At 43.9% G+C, this 23662-nt stretch overlaps 1 protein-coding gene across 1 annotated transcript in view; it reads right to left on the bottom strand.

Moving 5' to 3' along the window:
- LOC143286051 (uncharacterized) overlaps positions 1-4449 on the bottom strand; it is a 62942-nt gene extending 58493 nt beyond the window's left edge. The window contains exon 1 of the mRNA XM_076593587.1: positions 4337-4449. The gene's annotated coding sequence lies outside the window, so the exon portion shown is untranslated. The remainder of the gene's footprint in view (positions 1-4336) is intronic.
- Between the last annotated feature and the right edge of the window lie 19213 nt (positions 4450-23662).

Below are 23662 nucleotides of genomic sequence, written 5' to 3'. Positions count from 1 at the left end.
TTACAGAAACAAGTGGGTTGAATTGTAGCGAATCAGATCAATCTGTTGATTGCCTGGGGTGCATGGGACATGTGTAGGTGCCTGGGTGCCAGATCAGACTGACAGGGGTGGGAAACTGTCAGGGTCAACCGGTAGGGCTAGAGCTAGGGATAGGTTTGATGTGAGCCATCCGGCATTGACTCGAGTTGTTGCTACAGCCTGCTAGGGGAATGTTGGAAATGAGGAAAATTGTGTATGTCATGCTATGTTGTTGTTGTTTTACTTCATTCCAGGATTTGTGGTTGGTTGATGTGTGTCAGCTGGAACTCTGTTGATTTTTGCGTTGTGTTGTTGATTTTTGCATTGTGTATCTCCCTGTTTCATTTTTTTTGTGTGTGTGTTTTTCTGGGTTATGGTATTATGTACAGCTTTATTTTTTTTAAATGTTTAATTTTTGGTGGTTTCTTTTGTCCTGTAATGTCTTCATTTGCATATGTTTTTGTTTTTGCTAATGTTTGGGTAGAACTAGTCTCCCATTAGCATGAACTGATGACAGCATTGGTCAGCATGTGGTCAGCAGCAATGAGGACATTGCATTCAAAAGCCGGGGGTGGGTGTTTTGTGTGCCGGCAGTGTGACCCCCACCACCCACATTCTGTCTCCCTTCCCTCCCCATTCCTTCACCCCCCCCCCCACCCCCACCCCTTCTTATCTCCCTTCCTGCTTCGTCCAAAGTCCAGTCTTTGAGGTCGCGCCGACACCACGCCACCCTCCCTCCTTCCACCCCCCTCCTCACCCCTACTCCCTAGTCAGCGCCTTTGGTCCGCGTCACCCGCCCCAGCTGTAGGAACACGTGCAGTTATGTGATGTCTGCCACAATCCCCGTGCTGAAACAGACGAGTGTCACAGCATGTCGGAACATCCCATGTGGCGGCCTGTCTTTCAAGTCATTCCCCATCTCCCCTTCCATGAACGCAGCTGACGTAGATGGCGGGACTTTGGAGTGTAAACTAGGGAAAATTTATGCTAATGCGAACTTTGATCATGCCGGCTAACATGCCGAGAGTTGTATTGTCCTGTCTCCCCAATCTCTTTGTGACGTAAATGGGTGAACCTGTCGTCACAGAATGTTATAGAAACAAGTGGGTTGAATTGTAGCGAATCAGATCAATCTGTTGAATTGGACGAATTGGGATTAAGCAGTGAATCTGTCAGTCATTCACATAGCGTCACTAGGACAAGCAAAGATTGGTTATTTCAGTTCAACTAGTTGGGGGAGTGAGTGTTGTAGCTTGGATTAGTATGCACAGTATGTTGTGGGAAGGGATAAAACCAGTCAGCACAGCCAGTTCTTAGCTGTCTCCCAGAAAAACTGACTGACACAGGGTGACTGACTGATCAGTGATGTGAGGAGCAAGGAAATCCTTGTTGGGCTGTGAGTACACAACTTGTAATGGTTTTATGCTATGTTGATAACTAAGTTGTGTTCGGAAACTATGTTTTGTGTCGGTGAACAGCCAGTTTAAGTTGATAAGTTGATCTTGTGGCTTGTGGAAGGAAAAGGGGTTAATGTGTGAAAGCTACCCACTGAGAGAAGTACTGGCCTAAATCTTTGGAGTCCCCCCCCCCCCCCCCCTTTCTATTTGGTTACAGATATCTTCTTCTGTATTTTTGATGTATTACTTACTTGTTTTGTATAGTAGGTGGTGTTGGTTCAGTGTGAACTGAACAGATCTATAGGCTAACACAATGTCAGTGTGTGTTGAGGGTTTTTCATGTGTGTGTGTGTGTGTGCACACGGGGGTAACAGCAAGTGTTGTGGAACACATGTTTGATTTGTTGGTAGTTGTGGTAACATGTGTACGAGTTGTGCTGTGTGTCAGTGGTTTACTTTGTTAAGACAAAGTGGGAAGGAACATTGTAATGTGATTAATGAGTTGGCAAACTGTGAGAGCATTGAGGGTCAGTGCTATGTTGTTGCACACTGCTGTTTACCAGAGATATGTTGGAAGTAATAATTTCCTTACATGTACTTGTGTCGGTGGTATACCTTGTGAAGACAGAGGATATTTGTTTTGTTATGGTAACACACAGTTTTATTCTATGATGCGTAACTTGAGTCGAACACTCTGGGTTGTACTGGTCAGTCATAGGTATAGTGCACAGTACTGTATGTCGCTGTTGGTGGCAGGTAAGCTTGATGAAGCTGTATTACCTCACATAGATCTATGTGTGAGAAGAGTGCATACTGGTGGAAATGTGATGAAAGGTGCTGGGAGGGTATAGGCCTTTTATGTCAGTGATGTCCAGATATTTCAGATTTTATCTGACCTGGGTTTTGGTTGTGTGTTTGTGTTTCAGGTGTGCTGCTTGTAGTTGTAGATGCTGCTTGTAGATGCTGCTTGTAGGAAGTACTTAAAGTAGGCAGTGTGTGCTGCTTTAGTGTGTGTTGCTTAAACAAAGTTGCTTTTGCTAAGAAGGGTGAACTGCTTAGTGTGTGTGCTGATTTCCCATGTATATTGTAAAACTAAAAGTAAACACTCTATAAAAACCACTCCATGTGGCCCTGCTATTGATGTGAGGAGAGAGTGAGTGAGTGCAAGTGAGTGAGTGCATCATTAGTTGATCCCATATCCCCCCTGCATAACTCCCCCCTCTCTTGGAATCGAACCAACCACACTCTTAGAACCGAACAGTTTTTACACATATATATATATGTGCGTGTGTGTGTGTGTGTGTGTGTGTATGTATATATATATATATATATGCATTTAATAATAATAATAATAATAATATTACTTTATTAGTAATAAAAATTTTAATTTATTTAGTGCCTTCAAAAGCTCATGGCATATACAGTAACTGTAAAACTACCAAAGAAACAATAATTTACTATGGTGTGTAATGCAAAAAGATAAACATCACACACACACACACACACAAATGGGTGCACGCATGCACACACACACACACATTTGCACACACAACACACACACGCACCCACACACACAGAGGCAACCACACAGACACTCCCACTCTCGATCCTCATGCACACACATCACAATCAATTTATCAAGTAATCAGTCTGGAAGGAAACAATACACAATAACAATAAATATCACAATACTGAAAATTCACATCCAGTTCTAAGCACCAGTCACACACATACAATAAAAATCTACATTTTGAAGTGTAAAATTTAAGCAGTTGATTTTCTTCTTGTGTGTGTGTGTGTGTGTGTGTGTGTGTGTGTGTATTTCAACCTGGGACGTTTGTTCTGTTCCCTCCCTCCCCCCACCCTACCCCCCCCCCCCCCCAAAAAAAAATTTAAAAAAATTCAGTGTCAAATCAAATGTGTCATGATCCTCTTACACTTTCGAGACTTCTGAAAGCAACTTGTTCATAAAAATTTTTAAAACTACAACAAAAAACCAACAAAAAACCTTCGATTTTGCAACGACAAGCGGATTGATATCGATACTGTGACTCTTAGAAGTATGCAGTAGTAGGCCAATTACACAGTAGTAGTAGTTTCAGTTTCAGTTTCACTTTCTCAAGGAGGCGTCACTGCGTTCGGACAAATCCATACACGCTACACCACATCTGTTGAGCAGATGCCTCACCAGCAGCATAACCCAACGCGCTTAGTCAGGCCTTGAGTGCATGCTTACATATTTGTGTACCTATGAAAGTGGATTTCATTTTACGTAATTTCGCCAGAGGACAACACTCTCGTTGCCATGGGTTCTTTTTCAGTGCGCCAAGTGCGTGCTGCACACGGGACCTCGGTTTATCGTCTCATCCGAAAGACTAGACGCTCAGTTTGATTTTCCAGTCAAACTTTGGAGAAAGGGCGAGAGCGGGATTCGAACCCACACCCTCACGGACTCTCTGTATTGGCAGCTGAGCGTCTTAACCATTCTGCCACCTTCCTCCTGAAGTAGTAGTAGTAGTAGTCTAGTAGTAGTATTTACACTTATGTCAGCTGGACCTCTGGAGGAAAAAGTCACTGGCAACTGACCAAATCGACACTGGAACTGGTGATGGTATCACTACTGTCTGTGCTGATGTGACCTACTAAGACGTCGTAACAATTTCACGGCGTTTTTTAAGCTTCACTCGTGCCCTTCCTGCCGGTTATTATTCAAGTATTGTGGGAATCAGGCTGCAACGAGCTGAAAATAGACATTCGATCGTCCAAAGTCCACTGCTGCTCGGCCAGCCATTTCCCATGCATCCCTGAACAAAACACTGCACATCAGAAACTACAGTGTCCCCTCTCTGACTCTATTATTTATGGCAAAGGCTAAAACATGCTAACATCAACAGTATAGTAAGAGGCATTCTGTATACGAACCTGCAGCGGACAGTTCACGTTGCGGAACGTAGAGTTGAGTTTAACGACCTGTCAGGCGTTGCGGAAAGATACCGATGGGCACTTTTGGGCAAACAGCCGGCCATGCTGCGACTGCCTCAACCAGTCAGCCAATCACCTTCCACGTTATAAAAACGTACAACTGCGTGTGGAAACTTCCAACCGTTGTGCCATCGATGAAAGGGTCTATTTCGTACACCGACTGGCATGTTCATCGTTCAGATTGAGTTGAGAATCATCGGTTCACAGAGTGCGGCATATTTTGAAAATCTAATGTTTAATCGTCTGTTATCAAATCTAATTTCACAGACACTGTCAGATTTAGTTTTGATATTTTACTTTTGTTTATCATGAAGACGTTTATTTATTTGTAACGGGTACGCCGTGTTGCCAGTGCGCACTGCAGCAGCAGTTACTGCAGTGAACTCCAGTGCTTTGGCACACAACAACAATAGTAGAATAAACTGACTTGTTGTGTGCACCAAAGAGCGACACATTATGTTCTTGTTTATTATTTTCTGTTGAATGCTGATAACGTCAGTACTGTCACGTTCAGCCGTTCGAAGCCGGACCACTCACACACACACTGACAAACACACACACACACACACACACACACACACACACATACATACACACTGACACGTACACACACAGCCGGATAGACAGAGAGATTGGCGGGTAACAAGCGTGTTGCAAGTACAGCTACTCAGTATGGCAAGCAATTTCAATGCACGTTGATGATCGCTGTCACTGAGTGCGGAAAAGCCTGCAGATGTCGACCGTATGTTGTGCAGTGAATCAGTATAGGAATATAGCACTGAGTCCAGATAAAAACATAATAGATACTGTACGTGATACTGCATTCGTATTTATATTTATGGTGCCGGTAATATCACAAGAACTCATGATTAAGCAACGGCCAATATCTGCGGGTGTCCGACCAGATCTAGCCAGTGCAAGTTAGGGATCCGTCCGAGCACGTCAATGTGAAATCAATACAGTATAATTATGTTGTCAATATCACTTGCCAATGATTATAACTATATATGCAAAAGAAAGTAATATTGTGATAATGCTGTAATTGCATCCCCAAATACGATCAAGTTATACGGCATCCCAAAATATGATCAAATTATACAGTACTGACTCGGAAGCGCGCGGCGGCGCAACTGAAACCGGGTGAGAAATCAGTCAGAAATAAAAACATCAGTATCATATTCGAGTCTTTGCCAACATTCCAAGATCGACTGATTTGTGCGACGGGCGCACCGAGGGGTTAAAGCGGGACTTTCAATCAGAGGGTCCCGGGTTCGAATCTCGGTAACGGCGCCTGGTGGGTAAAGAGTGGACTGAGATTTTTTTCCCGGTGATCCCCCAGGTTAGTCAACATATGTGCAGAACTGCATGCTTGTGCCTGAAACCCCTTCGTGTATATATATACACACGCAGACGGAAGATCAAATATGCACGTCAGTGAAAGATCCTGTAATCTGTGTCAGTGTTCGATGGATTAACTTGAGTGGAGACAAGAACATACCCAGCATCCAGTCCACACTGACCCCCGAAAACGGAGTATGGCTGCCTATATGGCTGGGTAAAAACGGTCATGCACGTACAAGCCTATTCGTGTACATGCGAGTGAACTGACGTAGTAGTTGCCTGTTATCAAGCTCCAATTTGCTGTATTTTACTGTTACTGCATGGAATGGTGATCACTGAAGTAAACAGTCATGATACAATAAACTGACATCCACCACCAGGCTGTTCCTTTCCCTCCATACTCATCTTTTGTTAAGTTGCAGGTTGTTTTTTTTATAGCCACAACACACACACGCACACACACACACTCACACACACACACACACACACACACACATTGACAAACAAACTGAACTCTCCTCCCCGCCCCTTGCCCTTCCTCCCCCACCCCCCGGTCTGAGCCGCGCAATGTTTGACACTCAGGTGTGATACTTTGTTGTTCTTTTTTAACAACCTGAGTACAGTATCCACACCCCAAAATGAAAGTGTAAAGTATCACACTTTCATAATGACAGATTCCAATCATACATTCTGTCCCAGCTGAAACGAATACAGTACATCGTGTTGGTTAATCATCACAATCATCATTGTTGTGATTAAGTTGTTGTTTTTTTGGTTTGTTTTTTTTGTAATCAAGCTGTTTTTGTTTTTGTTTTTTTTAATCAGCATCATCATCATTGCGGTTGTCACTGACGTGTCATCATCGCCATAACCATCGCAGTCGATTTATTGATGTTGTTCTGGCTTCTTACTACGTCGAACTAATTCATCTCCACTCACTTACGTGCCCACCAACTTTTCCATTCGCTTCTTCTGCACAGTTCTCTTCTCGACACAGTTTGCCCACCACCGCCCTCATCACAACACCACTACAACACCACCACCACCACCACTACTACAGCCACCATTAATCACGCTGTTCCTACAATCACCACCACCAACACCACCATCACACCACGACCACCACCACTACACACGCTGTTCCCATTACCTAACTCCGTTTTGGGTCAAGGGAGGCTTGCGGGCCTCCGATATTTTCCGCGAGACACGTCGTGACAGGTAGCGTGGGACTTCTGACGGGTTGATCTCAAACATGCTTGTGGCAGTGGGGAAAGGGCCTGCTGTAATGGGGTGCCGACTGTAAAGGTATTGTTTGGCTTCAGTCAGTGCCAACGGCTGCTGGCCGATCCTTTGTACGTCTCTCCAGACGTCAGCAGCCAGCTCAGAGGCGCGTGTGTGTGCACTCGGTTCTGGTTAAGTACCCTCGATCGTTCAATCAGTATCGCTTCAAGTAATCAAAAGGTCCGTCTTTCTCCTGCATACATTGACACCAACAAACACGGCACACATGAACGCATGTAAACACACACACACACACACACACACACACACACACACACCAGTATGTAGCCTTGAATTTCTGTCGCATGTGTGTCAGACATGCGCTCGTACACAATGAGGAACACTTACACCTAACCACAAACATACTCTCGAACACACAGGTGCACATTAGTTTGTGCGCAGGCAAGTGTGCATGCGCGCTAGGGCACGGAGAGAGAGACTACGAATACGAATATGAATGCTTACTGATCAGGCCTTTGGTCCATATCAAGAGAGGTTGAGTTGTTACATTTGCTGTCAGTTGGTTCCAGACAAGTGAAATGTTTTGGCAACGAAAACAATACACCAATCAAACACTCAAGTAAGGCACTTAGGCAAAACTTATTGAAAGCATACTAATAAGTTGATTGTCTCATTTTTAAAAATGAACATAGCCAGGTTGTTCATGACTTTACTGTTTTCGTTTGCAGCAATAATGGATCATTTAAAACTTGATGGATTATTACAGAATTTTGAAGGTATGTATTTGTCTCAAAGTTCTTTATATTTTGGACAAACCAGTATGAAAAAGACTTCTGTTTCTTGAACGGAACAACAAAACGGGCAGTTTAACTCACTCAGTACGGCAAGTCCTTTCTTCTCCTCTACACAGACCCCTCGGATGTCCAGTGGGTGTCTGAATGACCCAACCTTTAGCTTCCGTCGTCAGAATTGTGGTATTCTTTGTCAACATTCACGTCTTCAGTATAAGAGCCTTCCGCTTGCAATGTTTTGATGATGGTAATTGGGGTGAAACGCTGTTAACGTCGTCTCTTTCGCCGTTCGTATGGAAAGAGTTAAACTATCCAACGAAACATCAGTTCTGACAGTAACGCAGGCGGTGATGATCTGTTGTTGTCTGGTAGTCAGGTCAGAAGTCACCGTCACTCCCTTACTCTTCAGTGCCTCCCTGCCTTTGGTCAGTACTGTCATTCTGTTTGACCACCGAGAGAATCTGGCATTCATGGGGCGGGGCCTGGTTGTGTTGTCATCGTTGCCGGTGTAACAGGCCAGATCTTACCCTGGCCAGAGTTTACCCCCGTAAGAACTGGCCTAGGCCAGAGTTTACCCCCGTAAGAACTGGCCTGGGCTACATCTTAACCGGGGTAATGTCTGGCCTAGGCCAGTTCTGATCCTCTGGGCCATTTCTTACCCCCTCTCTTTTTCTCTGAAATAATTTATATTGATATTTGAAGAGTGCCAAGATTAACAACATTAGAATGAAGGGTATGTGAACTGAGAGGAATATATTTCACACAATATTTATTACCAATGGGCTTTTATTCAAAACTGGAAAGTTATCAATGAACTTGTTGCTTGGATAAAACTGTTGTCTTATTTGCAATTAAAATTTTCGATATTGAACACCTGGTTTAATTCATATTATCTTTGAACATTAAGTTCACTCCTAGAGATGTTCAGCCGCTCTGATGTACAGTGACTGCTTTTGATGAATTATGCTTAGTAATCTTGAGTTGGATATAGAAAGAGGGAGACGAAGTGGCACACCACGAGAGTTGCGGTTATGCAAGGTTTGTAATATGGCTGTGACTGGGGATGAGTTCTATTTTATAATGGAATGCACAAAGTATAATGATTTCCGAAACAAGCGTGTGCATGAAAAATATTTGTCTCCGAAGTCGGTTTTCATTTTTGTTTTTTGTTCATAGGAAGCAGATGGAATTTGTTAGCTATAAGTACGTTTATCAAATCTGCACATTCAAATGCTAATTGTTATTTAAAACATATTTGCGTTTACATATTAAGTTATAGTGTTTAGTATTTGAATGTTTTCTTTTGGACATAAAAGTATCATTTGATAGCAGTCCACCATAAGCAACTGGAGTGAAAGGATGAATAAAACTTTAAACTATAATTTTTTTAGATAATGAACATGGAAGAAAGAACTGAGAAGAGAAACAAGAAAGACAACAGAGGCAAGGCCTTCAAGACTCACTTGTGATACACTTTAAAAAAAATCCAAGCTTTTTATGTATAAAGTATAATTTCAAAATGTAATGTTTAAGATGAGAAAGATCAGTTTAAAGTAAATTAAGTCCCCTAGCATTAATTACGGACTAATTTCCCTTGTTTACTATCTGCACCAAAACGTTTGCAAAATAAATAAAACTTCCATGCTGAGCAAAAGAAGTTCCTGTTTGAACAGAAAATGATAATAATGACTGCTCTTGTTGTTGGGTCAGAATATCAGATCAGAATATCAGATCAAAGTGCCAAGCTTAGAGAATACAAAAAATATAAATACAACAGTAAATGCAGTTTGCATATCATTATGCTTCATTCTTTATTTTTTTGTGCCCATCCCAGAGGTGCAATATTGTTTTAAACAAGATGACTGGAAAGAACTGAATTTTTCCTATTTTTATGCCTAATTTGGTGTCAACTGACAAAGTATTTGCAGAGAAAATGTCAATGTTAAAGTTTACCACGGACACACAGACACACACACACACACACACACAAACACACAGACAACCGAACACCAGGTTAAAACATAGACTCACTTTGTTTACACAAGTGAGTCAAAAAAGGGTATTGAAGAAAGGTATCTCCACTAAAAAATCAGTTTCAGTTTCAGTTTCAGTTGCTCAAGGAGGCGTCACTGCGTTCGGACAAACCATATACGCTACACCACATCTGCCAAGCAGATGCCTGACCAGCAGCGTAACCCAACGCGCTTAGTCAGGCCTTGAAAAAACCCACAAAAAACCCCCAAAACAAAACAAAAAAACAACAACGGGGGAATAAATAATAGATAAGCTTACATAAATAAATAAATAAATGAATAATAATTATAATATAGAGAAAGGTAGTAGTAATAATAATAGTGTGACCAAGCGTGCTATGCTTGCTCCAACACTATTCAAGCACAAGCTGTATTAGCAGACGACAGTTTTCCCTCCTAACCCGCGCACAGAATGTGTGACGTCACTCCGCTTACATCATTTTGTCCTGGCCAGACCACCTGCTGACTGCTCGACCAGTGTCGCGTCGCGATACGTCATTGGCTGAGAGCAAACTTGTGTTTCTGTTCCACAGTATTTAATTAATAGCTCTTTTGTCAGATCAGTAAACTACTAGTATTATATACTGGCAGAATCGTCTTAATTCCATCTTTAAATCTATTCCATTTATGTTTGCCTACGTGAAACTGATTTAACGCAGTTTGTAATTTTCAGCGACGAGCTCGATAAAACTGACCCTGTTCAGGTGACTTAAATTAAGATTATAAATTCATCTTAAATAATCAACACTTCATTTTACACTCATTATAAAGTAGGCGTTGAGCTCTTTCTTTTGCAACTTATCCGATGCAAATCGGTTCAGGAATCATTTAGAAATCTGTTACTGAACACCTTGTAACAAGCACAGTTCTCATCAGATTTCTTCAGATTAGTGACGATAAGGTTTGCAGCCCACGTGATTGTCTTTGTAGTTCGCCTAATTTGTATAAATTGGCCGAGCGGGTGATGAGTGGTCAGTGCGATGAAGAAAACAAATGTCACAACTGAGAAAGACACATGATGTACAAGTGACAAGTGACACAAGAGTCGACCACATGCCTCGCGCGTTGGGCGGCTGGTGGGGGCGCGTGGTGTCCCGGGTGCCGCCGCGGGGTTCTTTGGGGGGGGGGGGCTGGGCGCTCCCCCTGTCGCCGGGCTCTCTTCCTCCTTCGCCGTCGACCACACCAAAAAATTACCAACACCACCACCACAAACAGTAACCACACCACCAACACAAAAAAGCAGAACCCTTAGCAACAACGAAACGCAAGACCCACAAACTACACAAACAATCCTCATAAGGCAAAACTAACAAAACCTAACCCCTACACCACAGCACAACCACAGACAGCACAAGCAGTCAACATTACAAACAAAACCACAAAATCATACCAATACAACCCAATTACAACAGCAACACACACAACCCCATACACACCAACTACACTAACAACCCCCTACCATCAAACACACACAACCCCAACCACACAAACGAACAACTCCTACCACCAAACGCACACAACCCCACCCTCTAAAACAAAAACAACCCCCTCACCATCAAACACATACAACCCCAGTGACACACACATACAACCCCCTCACCACCAAATACATACAACCCCAACCACACAAACAAATACACGCATTAAAACAACTCCAACCGAAAAAACTTGACCTTAAGGGTGTACACGCCAATAGGTCGTTAAACTCCAATAGTCGGCGATGAGTGGTCACTTCCACACCCGAGCCAGCCGCGGCCAGCACCTGCTGGAGGTAATCAGATTCGGGATTTGAAGCCTTCCAGGGTTATGCTGAGAGCAGTCTCAGCAGGAAGGCTGTTCCTGTTTGATACTGTTCGAGGGAAGAAAGACTTTTGCCTGTACAGCGTCCTGCAGTTGGAGAGGTGGTATGCTGCTGGATGCGATCCTCGGGTCCCAGTGGATGCTGAAGGATTTTGAGAGGGCTTGTGGCATGTGTTGATGATAATACTGCCGCTATGGAACTTATAGAAGTTAATCAGTCTTGCCTTTCTCCTTCGCTCTTTGAGGGGAGACCACTGAAGAGTCTCCATCATGTCTTGCACACTGGATGTTTTCCTGTGTCGATGGGTCGCCCAGCGAGCAGCCCGGCGTTGTACTGCCTGAAGTTTATTGATATCCTTCTCTGTATAGGGGTCCCACACAGAGCTGGCATACTCCAAGGTTGGGCGGACCAGTGTTTGGTAGGCTTGCTGTTTGATGCGCTGGGAGCCTACTTTCAGGTTCCGTCTTAGTAGGCCTAAGGTCTTGTTGGCTCGGTTGGAGACATTGAAGATGTGGGGGTCCATCTAAGGTCAGAGGTGATGGTGATGCCGAGGTATTTGGATTTACTGACTACGTCAAGGGTGTGGCCACGAAGGGTGTACTCTGATGGTAGGGGGTCTCTCTTCCGGCTCACTCGCAGGGTCTGACATTTGTTTGGATGGAAGCTCATAAGCCACTTCTGCTCCCATTCTGCAAGGCAATCCAGATCCTTTTGTAGGGCTTGCTGGTCGCTGGTGGAGGAGATGGTTTTGTGGCACAGGGTATCATCAGCAAAGAGACGAGCAGTGGAGGACAGTCCAGTCGGCATGTCGTTGATGTAGAGCAGGAACAGGCAAGGCCCAAGAACAGATCCTTGTGGGACTCCAGATTCTACAGGAACAGGACTGGAAGTGGCTCCATCCACCACTACAGACTGCTGTCTATCTGATAGGAACTTCCTGATCCAGGTGTGAACTTTCTCTGTGATGCCAATGGAGTGGATCTTGTGGAGCAGAAGGGAGTGGCAGACGTTATCGAACGCTTTGGAGAAGTCCATGATGAGAGCGTCTGTCTGTTTTCCGGCTTCGAGATTTACTGAGAGCTCGTCTACGATTCCGATGAGCTGGCTTTCACAGGATCGCTGGCGTCTGAAACCGTGTTGTGCTTCGGTGATGATTCCATACTTTTCTGTAAAGTTCATAATAGAGTTTGTGATGATGTGCTCCATTATTTTGCATGGTATACTGGTCAGGGAAATAGGGTGGTAGTTTTCTGGGCGGTAGCGCTCACCTTTCTTGAAGACTGGGGTGACGTTGGCCATCCTCCAGTCTCTCGGAACTACTCCGGTGTTGAGGGAGCACTGGTACAGGAGTGTGAAAGCAGGAGCCAGTTCTTCAGCAAGCTCACGTAACAGTCTCGGGCTGATGTCATCGGTTGTTCCCACAACAGCAACATCTCGCTACGTATGGCTGTAAGTACTAGTGTGTAGAATGTGTTGATTTGTAAATTGTATTATTTGACACAGTACTTGTGTTTATATGAGTATGTTCAGTTATTGCTTTGTTCAGTTAATTCTTTGTTCAGTTATTGCTTTGACAAGTTAGTCACAGATCGGCTATGACTGATCTAAATAATTGCCATGTCGTCATCTGCATGGAGCAGTGCTCCATTTGATTCTTAACGTCACAGTCAGTGACGTCTCTCGACACAGATAGTTTGTTCCAGAATGTTCTAGTGAGTGCGTAAAGTTCATTCACCACTTAATGGTTAAGCCATGGTGGTTCTTCACTTACTATCTGGTCTATCAGTTTGCCAGTATTATATCTAAGCCACTGATTCTCTATCTTGTTTGTTATTCAGGTATTATCTTTCACACTAATATCAGTTGTACTGCTACAGTGTGCTCAGTACTCTAAGATGTATGTAGTATTCTGCTGTTGTGATTTCAAGATAGTGTTGGATTAATATCAGTTATTGGCCAAAACCACCTGATATGTATCAGTCTGTTAACTGTAATTTAGTTATCATGCTCTCTCCTATACAGCTTACTCCAGTATAGTGCAACATGATAAACTGATTCATTTGAGTCACTTTGACACAGTATAAGCTTTATCTAATCTATACTGTCAGTGTACTTTCACCAAGTCAGCATCGCTTCAATCACTTTAACTGCACTATTTAAATGTATTAGAAATGTCATTTGATGTCAGCGTTTGGTCTTCACACATATGCATTATGTTGTTGCGTATCCCAAACCCGAGTGATAGTCTTTCCATGTAAAATGTGTACATGCGCTTTATTATTCACTTGTGCAGACATGTTGTGCTAATGACATTTGTTTGTGTCATTCCAGGCACTGTCTTCTCTTAGACTAGTTCTCTTCTAGTCTTCTTCTTCTTTTTGTCTTCTCTTTTTATCTTCTCATCATCTTCTCTGTTATGTCTTCTTCTCCTAGTTGTCTTCTTCTCATTATTTCTTCTTCTTAGTCTTCTCTTAGTTCTCGTCTTCTTCTTAGTTCTTCTCATATATATCTTCTTCTCTTAGTTTTTCTCCATGTAACTATTGTAAATAAAACAATAGAAAACCGCATTTGTGACTGGCCTCTATATGTTCCTGGCCTGTGCGTGGGATCTTGTCTATCCTTTCATTCAATCAATCAATTTTAGTTAAGTCTTTTGTGCCGTACCCCTATTAGAACCACTCGGTACACGGCTACAATAGTAATACTAATAAAATGATTAAAAAATAAATAAATAAATAAATAAATAAATAAATAAATAAATAAATAAATAAATAAGACAACAATGGTGATAAATAAGCGAATAAATGTAAAACATGAAGACACACATTCACACCCACACCCACACATGCACAACAGAAATGCACCAAACATGCAGTTTCACAGATATGAAAGCACAGTCAAATACATATAAACGTACATGAGCTCCAACACACACACACACACACACACATTACCTTGCACCTCCTCTACCCCCCTCCTCCACACACTCATTTCTAGTCTACGTATCGCAGCTTCCACGGCACACACACACACACACACACACACACACACACACACAAACACACACTCACAGAGATGAACACTTACTTGTACAAGCACACACACATACGCCCATATCTCCCACCCCCAACCCCACACACATATATACAAAGATATATATATATATATATATATATATATATATATATATATATATACGTTCCAATATCCTGTTGCTCCCACAGCGTAGGCATGCATATACTCACATACCTCATCCTCTACCCCACCTCCCCCCGCACTCCCACCTCCTCTCTCTCTCTCTCTCTCTCACACACACACACACACACGTACACAGATCTCTCCTGACACTTGTGTACACTTACACTCTCGCGCATTCACAAACGCACTCAAAAGCACAGACCCACACATCCACACAAACACACACGCACAGAGGCTGCCACTGACTGGCCGCAAGAGGGATGGGAAAAGATCTCTGATGCCAAAAACGTGGCGTCTAGTGTGTTGCTCAGTCTATAGTATTTGGAAAGGCCCACAGAGACTCTGTTCCGTTTTGAAGAAATTTGCGCAATGTTGGTTTGGAAATGATGCCGATATTTGTTTGATTTGCAAAGCATCGTGCTCTACCTTTCATGTTAGACTTGCGGCCGCTCCCTCTCTCTGCTTTTATTTCTTTGAGGCGATCGATGGTGTGATGGCCTTGTACCTGTTCTTTTTGGTATTCTTTGATTTTTCTGAGGATTTCCGATTTTCCTAGATGTAGGCCGCTCGTTGGTGTTGCGTTACCAGCAAGTCTGTCAGCTCGCTCATTTCCCTTAACACCTGATGTCCCGGGCAGTATGACCATGTGGGGTTTTTAATCTGAAAGTTGCGCATTGCCTTATGCCACTCTGGGCTTCCCATTCCGTTTTCAATTTTCTGTATGAGGTTCATTGAGTCGGTTAGAATCATGGCATGTTGGTTTCCGGGCGTATGGATGGACGATAGCCACTGGAGGGCATGTGTCGCAGCTTCAACTTCCATCGTTAGGCCGGAGGTTGTGACTTTGTAGGCAGCATTCTCTTCCCAAATTGTTTTCCCATTTTGTTTCGCAGTGAATCCCCAACCAGACTGGTCTTTGGTGACTGAACCATCTGTGTATATGATGATGTCCTCTTCTTTACTGTTTTCTTCTATGAGTAGCTTCACTGCCGCATCAGTTTTGCCCTCTGGCCATTCCCGACAATGTCTTCCTAGAGTGGGTGAAATGACTGTGTTGAATAGATGGTTGAGGTTTTTGGGGTTTTTCTCCCATTCTTTTGTTTCTTTCAGGTCTTGTAGTCGGCATACTAGCTGGATTGTGTCTTCTGCTTGTCCCATCCATGATCTTCCTCGTCCTAGACGGCTGCCTTTTGGTTCTTTGACTGCGTCATGCAGTGGGTTTTGAGGGTTTTCTAATGCTTTGAAGTAGGTCTTGACCTGTTCTAACTTGTTTCTGGCCTGCACTGAAGGAAGGTCAAGCAGGTATTGCATGGTTTCTGTGGGCGTGTCTTTTGTTGTTCCAAGGATCAGCCTCATAGCTTCATTTTGTACTCTTTCTAATTTTAGGAGGTTGCTTTGAGACGGTGTTGTTAGCCGAAGTCCGTAGTCGATCACACTGAGGACGAGTGATTGGTATAGCAGGAAGAGGTGGCGTTGTTCAATTCCTTTGGTTGCCATTGCTTTTAAGACTGAAAGGCCCTTTTTGCATTTGAGAACAGTATTTTCCGTATGTTTTCTGAAGGTCAGCATCCTGTCGAAGTGTATTCCTAGGTAGCGTAGGCATTCAGTTTTCTCAATTTGAATGCCATCGAATGACACAGAAGGTGGTGATTTGCTCGCGGTTTTGTTGTTGAGGGTGCACAGCAACGTTTGGGCTTTCGCTGGATTGATGGAAGATCCTGTGTCTTTGCACCATTGAGCAATATTGTTTAGTTGTTTCTGGACGGCTTTAGTTCTCTCCTGAGCATCTTTCGAAGTTTTGAAGACCAGGCCATCATCCGCAAGGGTAAGCACCCGAGCAATTCCATTGTTGTTTAAGTCTGCAAGGCCCTTCGTGTAGACATTGTAGAGGACAGGAGAGAGCGGAGACCCTTGTGGCAGTCCCATGGATAGTTTAGAAGGTGCAGACATCCAATCTCCGAGGCGTAGGACGACGGTTCTTTCCTGAAGCGCTGCTGCTATCCATCTTGTCAGTGTCAAACTTACTCCATAACTTAGTAGCAGCTCCATGAGGTGCGCAAACTGGACTTTATTGTAGGCATCTTCAAGGTCAATTGCTACTGCTAGTGTTTCTTCTTTTCTTTGAAATCCTTCATACACCTCATATGCAAAAGCAGCTGCATTTTCCCATGTGGACTTGCCTGTTCTGTAACCACCTTGATTTGAAGGGAGAATGTGCCTGTGTTCAAGATCCCTTGCAAGTTTCCTGGCTATCATGCGTTCCATGAGCTTTCCAGCAATGTTTTGCATGGTTAGGATCCGGTAGCCGCTTACCTGACGATGGTCCTTTCCTGGTTTTGGTATGGGTTTTAAGAAGCTGTGTGTCCAGTCCTCCGGCACCTGTCCATTGTGGAAACTGTTTTGATATAGATTGAAAAGTTTGCTTCTGTCTTCTTCCGATAGCTCCTTGATGTCTGAGTAGCGAACTTTGTCTGGGCCAGGAGCCGATTCTTTCTTGCATTTAGCTATTGCCTCGTTTAGATCATCCATTGTCAAGTCATCATCTGGTCCAGTCTGCATAAGGGTTTGGTTTAACTCCTCAATATATTTCTTTTTCTCATCTAAGTTTCTTTGATCACTCTGTTGTATGAAACGTTTGAGCAAGGCAGATCCTTTTTCTTCATTTGTCTTAAGCTTGGTTCCGTCAGTGTCTAACATGTCTGGGGTTGTTGTTGTGCACGTTTTTCCTTCCATGCGACGATAAAATTGCCAGAACTCTGTCAATGTTGTGTCATAACTGAGTGCCTCGCAAAACTGTTTCCACTTGTCATTTTTGGCCTCTTGAGCAATGACTTCAAACTGTTCAGTTTTTTCTTTCATTTTTGTTTCAATATCTTTGTCCGGAGATGGTTTTGTTTTTTCTTTTTGCCAAAGTTTGACAGCCGCATGTTTTTCTATCCAGGCTCTCTCTGTGTCGGTATTCCACCATGGGGGCTGAATAGTTTGCATCCTGTTCAGTGCCGTTCTTTTGTTTCTTCTGCGTCTTAATTTTTCGATGACGGTTGTCTCTTTGGTTTCATACTGAAATGGATCACGCAGTTTCATACAGGGTTTATCTGACAGTTTCTGTAGACTGAAAGCTACCGGGAGGTGGTCGCTGCCTTGGTATGGAAGCGTCTCTGCATTCATTTCTGCTCTGAATTTTGGAGATGTTAGAGCGATGTCGATCACACTGTCACTGTCCCCTTGTCTTGTTCCAAGGCGAGTTGGGGATGTGGTTGTTAAAGGGCTAAGAAGAATTTCCCCTATCATTCCTTCAAGTGCGAGTCCTTGTGGGTTGGTGTTCCGCTGGTCCCATAACTTCGATCTTGCATTAAGGTCTCCACAGATAATGACCGAGTCTCCAAGTTCGTTCTCTATTCCTCTAAAAAGGCCCAATCCTCTTTTGTTGTGCAGGTTCCTGGGTGAACATAGGCATTGATGAGCACGATGCTTTTGTGAACTCCGTCAGGTTTTTCAAGACGCACCCCCACTAATTCACATGAGTTGCTACACCATTTCTCTAGATTTATGGTGGAAACTTTGTTTTTTAGGTTTTTGTTCAGTATGATTGCTACCCCTCTTCCTTCATTCCTTTGAAAGACTGTGAAATTCTCAAAATGTATTGGTCTGTCTGCACTTGTCCTGGTCTCTTGGAGACATAGAATGTCAAAATCATATGCCAATTTCTCAATTGTTGAGATTCTCATTCTTGCGCTGGAACAATTCCAACTGCCGATTCTAAAGAATTTCTTTGACAGCCGCTCTGCTTTTGTCATTCTGCTACCTAAGCACAATCTTTTCCCACCTCTTTTGCCACGCCTGTTTTGGGGTTTTGGGGATCTGAATTTATGTCTCGTGCTATGCAGCTGATCCCCGAGGTGCACGCGAGACAGGGTTTTTTTTGTATCCATAGAAGGGTGTTCTATGTGGTGAGGGAAAATATTCGGTCACCCTGACAGAGCCTCTTATCAGGGAAGGGCAATGGATGTCCATCTGTGTAGAGTCCGTCAGCCTGGTGTCGCCCTAAGGCCAGACTGCATACAGTTAGTGACTGTTTAACCCAACAGCCATTCATCCCATTGGTACTGTATGAAAGCCGTGGGATTGGGGATTTTTGTCGGGTTGTCTCCTCTTTGCCAGTGGAAGGGTGCATATGGGTATTGTTTCATAGCAGATTCTATTTTGCAGAAAAATGAAGGTTATTCTGGAGTTTTGAGCCCTCTCAATAATTTACTAATAATTCAAAGATTAAACAATAACGTGATGACAAATTATTAATCAGAATCACAGAAAAATTACTAAAAAATCAATGAGCAAGAACAGAGACAAAGAACACACACACACACACACACACACACACACACACACACACACACACACACTCCCTTGATTGTTCTGTCTATAAACGTTTCATTCACGGTTTTCATGACATCTGATTCTGATTCTGATTCACACACACACACAGACACACACACACACGCACACGCTCTATGAAATGATGGTTTAGAGGTTTATTTTGCAGATAATTCGGGGGGTCAGCTTTATGTTGCCTTAAATCTATGTTCCCCAGAATTTTCCTTCAGCCAGCTACATGTTCTTACAGGACTATATTCCCCCAGGTCCATGTCCCCACGGGTCTATGTTTCCCTAAATTACGTTTTCTGGGTCTTTGTTCCCCCAGGTCTTTGTTCTCCCAGTCTATATTTCCCCAGGACGATATTCCCCAAAAAACGTTTTTGGTACGTCTATGTTCCCCCAGGTCTATATTATTCCAGGTCTATGTTCGCCCAGGTCTGTATCCCCCCCAAGTCTATGTTCCCCTAAACATATGTTTGTTTAATCATACATACACTTTTGGGTGCTTATCAGTAGTGGTCAGCAGTAGTCAATGGTAAGCAGTCAGTAGTGGTCATCGGTGCTCAGTGGTGGTCAGTGGTCCATAGTGGTCGACGGTGGTCACCAGTTAGTGGTGGACAGTGGTGGTCTGTGGCGGTCAGTAGTGGTCAGTCATGCTCACCGGTAGTCAGTAGTATGTAGTGGTCAATGGTCGTCAACAGTGGTCAGTGAATTGCAGTGGTCAGTGGTGGTCAGCAGTGTCAGTAGTTGTCCGCGGTTAGTGGTGTCAATGGTGGTCAGTAGTGGTCCGTATATAGTGGTCAGTGGCTCTCAGCGGTGGTAAGTGGTGGTCATTGGTGTTCTGTAATTGTGGTCAGCGGTGGTCAGCAGTAGTCAGTGGTTGTCAGCGGTCAGCAGCGGTCAGTAATGGGCAACGGTGGTTATTAGTGGACAGTGATGTCAGTGGTTAGCAGAAGTCAGTGGTCAGTGGTGGTCAGCAGTGGTCAGTGCTGGGCAGCGGTGGTCAGTTGTCAGAAGTGGTCAGTGGTCAGAAGCTGTCAGCAGTGATCAGTAGTAGTCAGAGGTCAATAGTCGTAATTGCGGTCAGTATGTAGTGGTCAGTGGTTGGTTCTGGTCGGTCAGTGGTTAGCGGTTGTAAATGATCAGTAGTGCTAGTAGTCAGTGGTGGTCAGTGGTGGTCAGCTGTCAGTAGTGGTCAGTGTTGCTCAGTAGTGGTCAGTGGTGGTCAGCATTAGTCAGTGGTCATCAGTGGACAATGGATGTCATCGGTGCTCAGTGGTCAATGATGGTTAGTGTTTAGTATATGGTGGCCAGCAGTGGTCAATAGTAGTCAGTGGTTAGCGGTGATCAGCAGTAGTCAACGGTCAGTCGTGGGCAGCAGTGGATAGCGGTCAGCTGTGGTCAGCAGTAGTCAGTGGGCTGTAGTGGTCAGTAGTGGTGAGTGGTGATCACTGGGTAGTGGATGTCAGTGGGGGTAGTGGTGTGTGTTTGTTTGTCTGTATGTGTGAACATAGACGCTAAGGTCAACAACAGGATCGCCAAAGCCAGCGCCGCCTTTGGGAGACTCCGTGAGAACGTCTGGGAGCGGAGAGGACTCAGCTGTACCACTAAGCTGAAGGTCTACTGTGCAGTGACCCTTACGCCAGCGAGGCCTGGACTGTCTACAGCAGACACACCAAACAGCTCAACCTGAGCTGTCTCTACAGACTCCTCCACATCAGGTGGCAGGACAAAGTCCCCGACATGGAAGTCCTGGAGCGAGCTGGCCTCTGCAGCGTCTAAACCCTTCTGCAGAATGTCCAAGCCAAGTGGGTTGGACATGTGGTCAGAATGTCAGACAGCTGACTGTCTAATCAGCTGCTGTCTCAGGGCAAGCGTTCAGTTGGAGGACAGAAGAAACGCTACCAAGACTGCCTCAAATCGTCCCTCAAAGTCCTGGGCGTCGACATCAACACGTGGGAGACACTTGCTCTGGACCGTCCAGCTTGGCAGCATAATCACCACAGAAGCCCGTGCAGCTGAAGCCAGGCACATCAGCGAAACTCGCCGAAAGCGTGCTGTGCGCAAGGCCCGAGCGGCATCCACTGCCACAACAGCATCCACTCATTTGTGTCCCACATGTGGGCGAGACTTCAGGGCCCGGATTGGCCTCACCAGTCACCTCTAGACCCACTGCTACTGATCTTCCATCTGGCTCTTGAAGCCATGGTCATCTTCGAACCCGAAGGACGGACATCGTCACATTTGGACTAACATCACATCACTTTTTTGCATTAATTGCGAAGTGGCTTGAGTGTTTGGAAGGAGTTATATAAATTCCTATTATCATCATCATCATCATCATCATCATCAATGTAAATGTGATACAGACTGGTCGGGTGAGCGAAGTGTACACACAGGGGGTATATTCCAGCCAGGAGGGGTAAGAAATGGCCTAGGCTGGTTCCTACTCGGGGTAAGAACCAGCCAGGGACAAGTTTCGGCCTGTTACACCGGGACGCCATGGGCCGATACGATGAGCACGGATAATGTCATTTAATGACGAGTCTTTTCCCACACAGACATACACAGTGACTGAAGTGGGGTGTGGTTCGCGCCGAGTAGACGAGACAGTAAGCAGCAGTGTTACAGAATGGACTGATGAAATGATACTTACTTGTAATGTGATGTTTGACCGGTGTCATATCCTAAGAGAGGGCGCCCCGAAAAAAATACGACTGCGTGTGCGAGCTAACTGCTGGACCGTTTCTTGACTGGCTTTGATGGTGACCAGTCCACTACTTCACAGCTCGCGTCATTCTATTGATACCAGAATTTATTTGTGACCTTCATTTCACTGTTGTCAGTTTTGAATCCTGTTTGGGGACACCTGTTGGTAGATACAATACAAGTACATCGCGTTTACTTGGACTGCCTGGAAAGACAGTAGGTCGTCAACAGCTGTCACAGTGATCTATTCCAACAAACCGTCAGACGCAAAGCCTTGCAGATTTAAAATGATCCAGAACACCCACTCAACATTGAGACTGTACCTTATTACTAGTAGACGATGTAGAATATGCCTACAGAACGGGAAAAATGTGCCCTTTCCATTTTAAACTTTATGTAAAAAGATGTCTTTCTTTCTTATGAATTTATGCTTTTATTATGGTACTGAAGTGAAATTTGATTATCTATTATTTTATTTATTTATTCTCAACTCATATTTTCAGAATGATATATTCAGTGATGTATGACTGTGGTATGGCTGTGATAGTGCGTTGTTGTTGCCGGTGTTTCCTAATGTGTGTGTCAGTGTGTGTGTGTGTGTGTGTGTGTGTGTGTGTGTGTGTGTGTGTGTGTGTGGAAAGAGGGTTGTTGGGGGTAGGTATGTTGGTTTAAACAGTCTTTTGATTTGGAACATGTCACAATACAACACATATATCGATGAAAAGGACAACAAGAAAATCGTACATAAAGTCATGTCGTGATACGTGTACACACTGAATATGTGACGGATGTCATCGTAACTTGAAGTTAACACGTGATCATACACGAGTTTTGAACAAAACTAAGGTGGGATAAAGTGAAGAAAATGAGTATTAAACGTGTGGTTGAGAAAGAAGTCAATTGAGAGAGAAAGAGAACTATCAACGCTGGGGCACAAGCACAGCAAGACTGAACTTTCAAAGCGGCGAAGGCCAACCGTCCCGCGGAAAAAAACAACAACAAAAATCCAAAAAGCAAACAAGCAAGCACACCATCATGTATTCATATCATGAACTGGCATGTGAAAGGGCAACACCTTTTCAGGTATATGCACTTACATATATGCATACAGACAGGATATTACTCATCGTTAAAAACCTTTGAATTAAATGCATGCAAACATATATGGGTATAATTATGTATACGTACACACACACACACACACACACACACACACACACACACACACACACACTCACACACACACACACACATATACACACACATACATACATACATTGGTGCTGTGCGCAGTTGTCCCAGATTATATCAGCATAGTCAAAGATCGGGATGATGAAGGATCTTTTCATCGTTTCTAGAGCCCATCTGGTCAGCTTGTACTTAAATGAACGAAGACAGTTGATCAGTAACCCAACCTTACTAACGATACTATCTATGTTGTCACCCCACCTACACTGAACTGCTTTGCAGAATGACCCCGTGTGTGTCTGTGTGTGTGTGTGTGTGTGTGTGTGTATTGCACTGAATGGTGATCAGCAAGTGTTTTTAGTGTGCATGGTCCATCAAAACAAAAAGTAGTTAAATATCATCACCCATTTCTCACACTGGCTTTCCTGTCCACACTGTCCTCTTCTCATCACTTGACAACAGGCCTATGGTTCGAAACGTCGTATCCCACTAAACAAAGAGGATTCATCTACCACCAAAAAGGTTTTTATAAACTTTAGTTTTTTGTTTTGAAGAATCCTGCAGTCAAGTTTGTCTTCTTCCCAAA

Source organism: Babylonia areolata, chromosome 9 (assembly GCF_041734735.1).
Source record: "Babylonia areolata isolate BAREFJ2019XMU chromosome 9, ASM4173473v1, whole genome shotgun sequence".
Classification (NCBI taxonomy): domain Eukaryota; kingdom Metazoa; phylum Mollusca; class Gastropoda; order Neogastropoda; family Buccinidae; genus Babylonia; species Babylonia areolata.
Note: the sequence above shows the minus strand (reverse complement) of the source record. Positions and strands in the feature narration are given on the sequence as shown.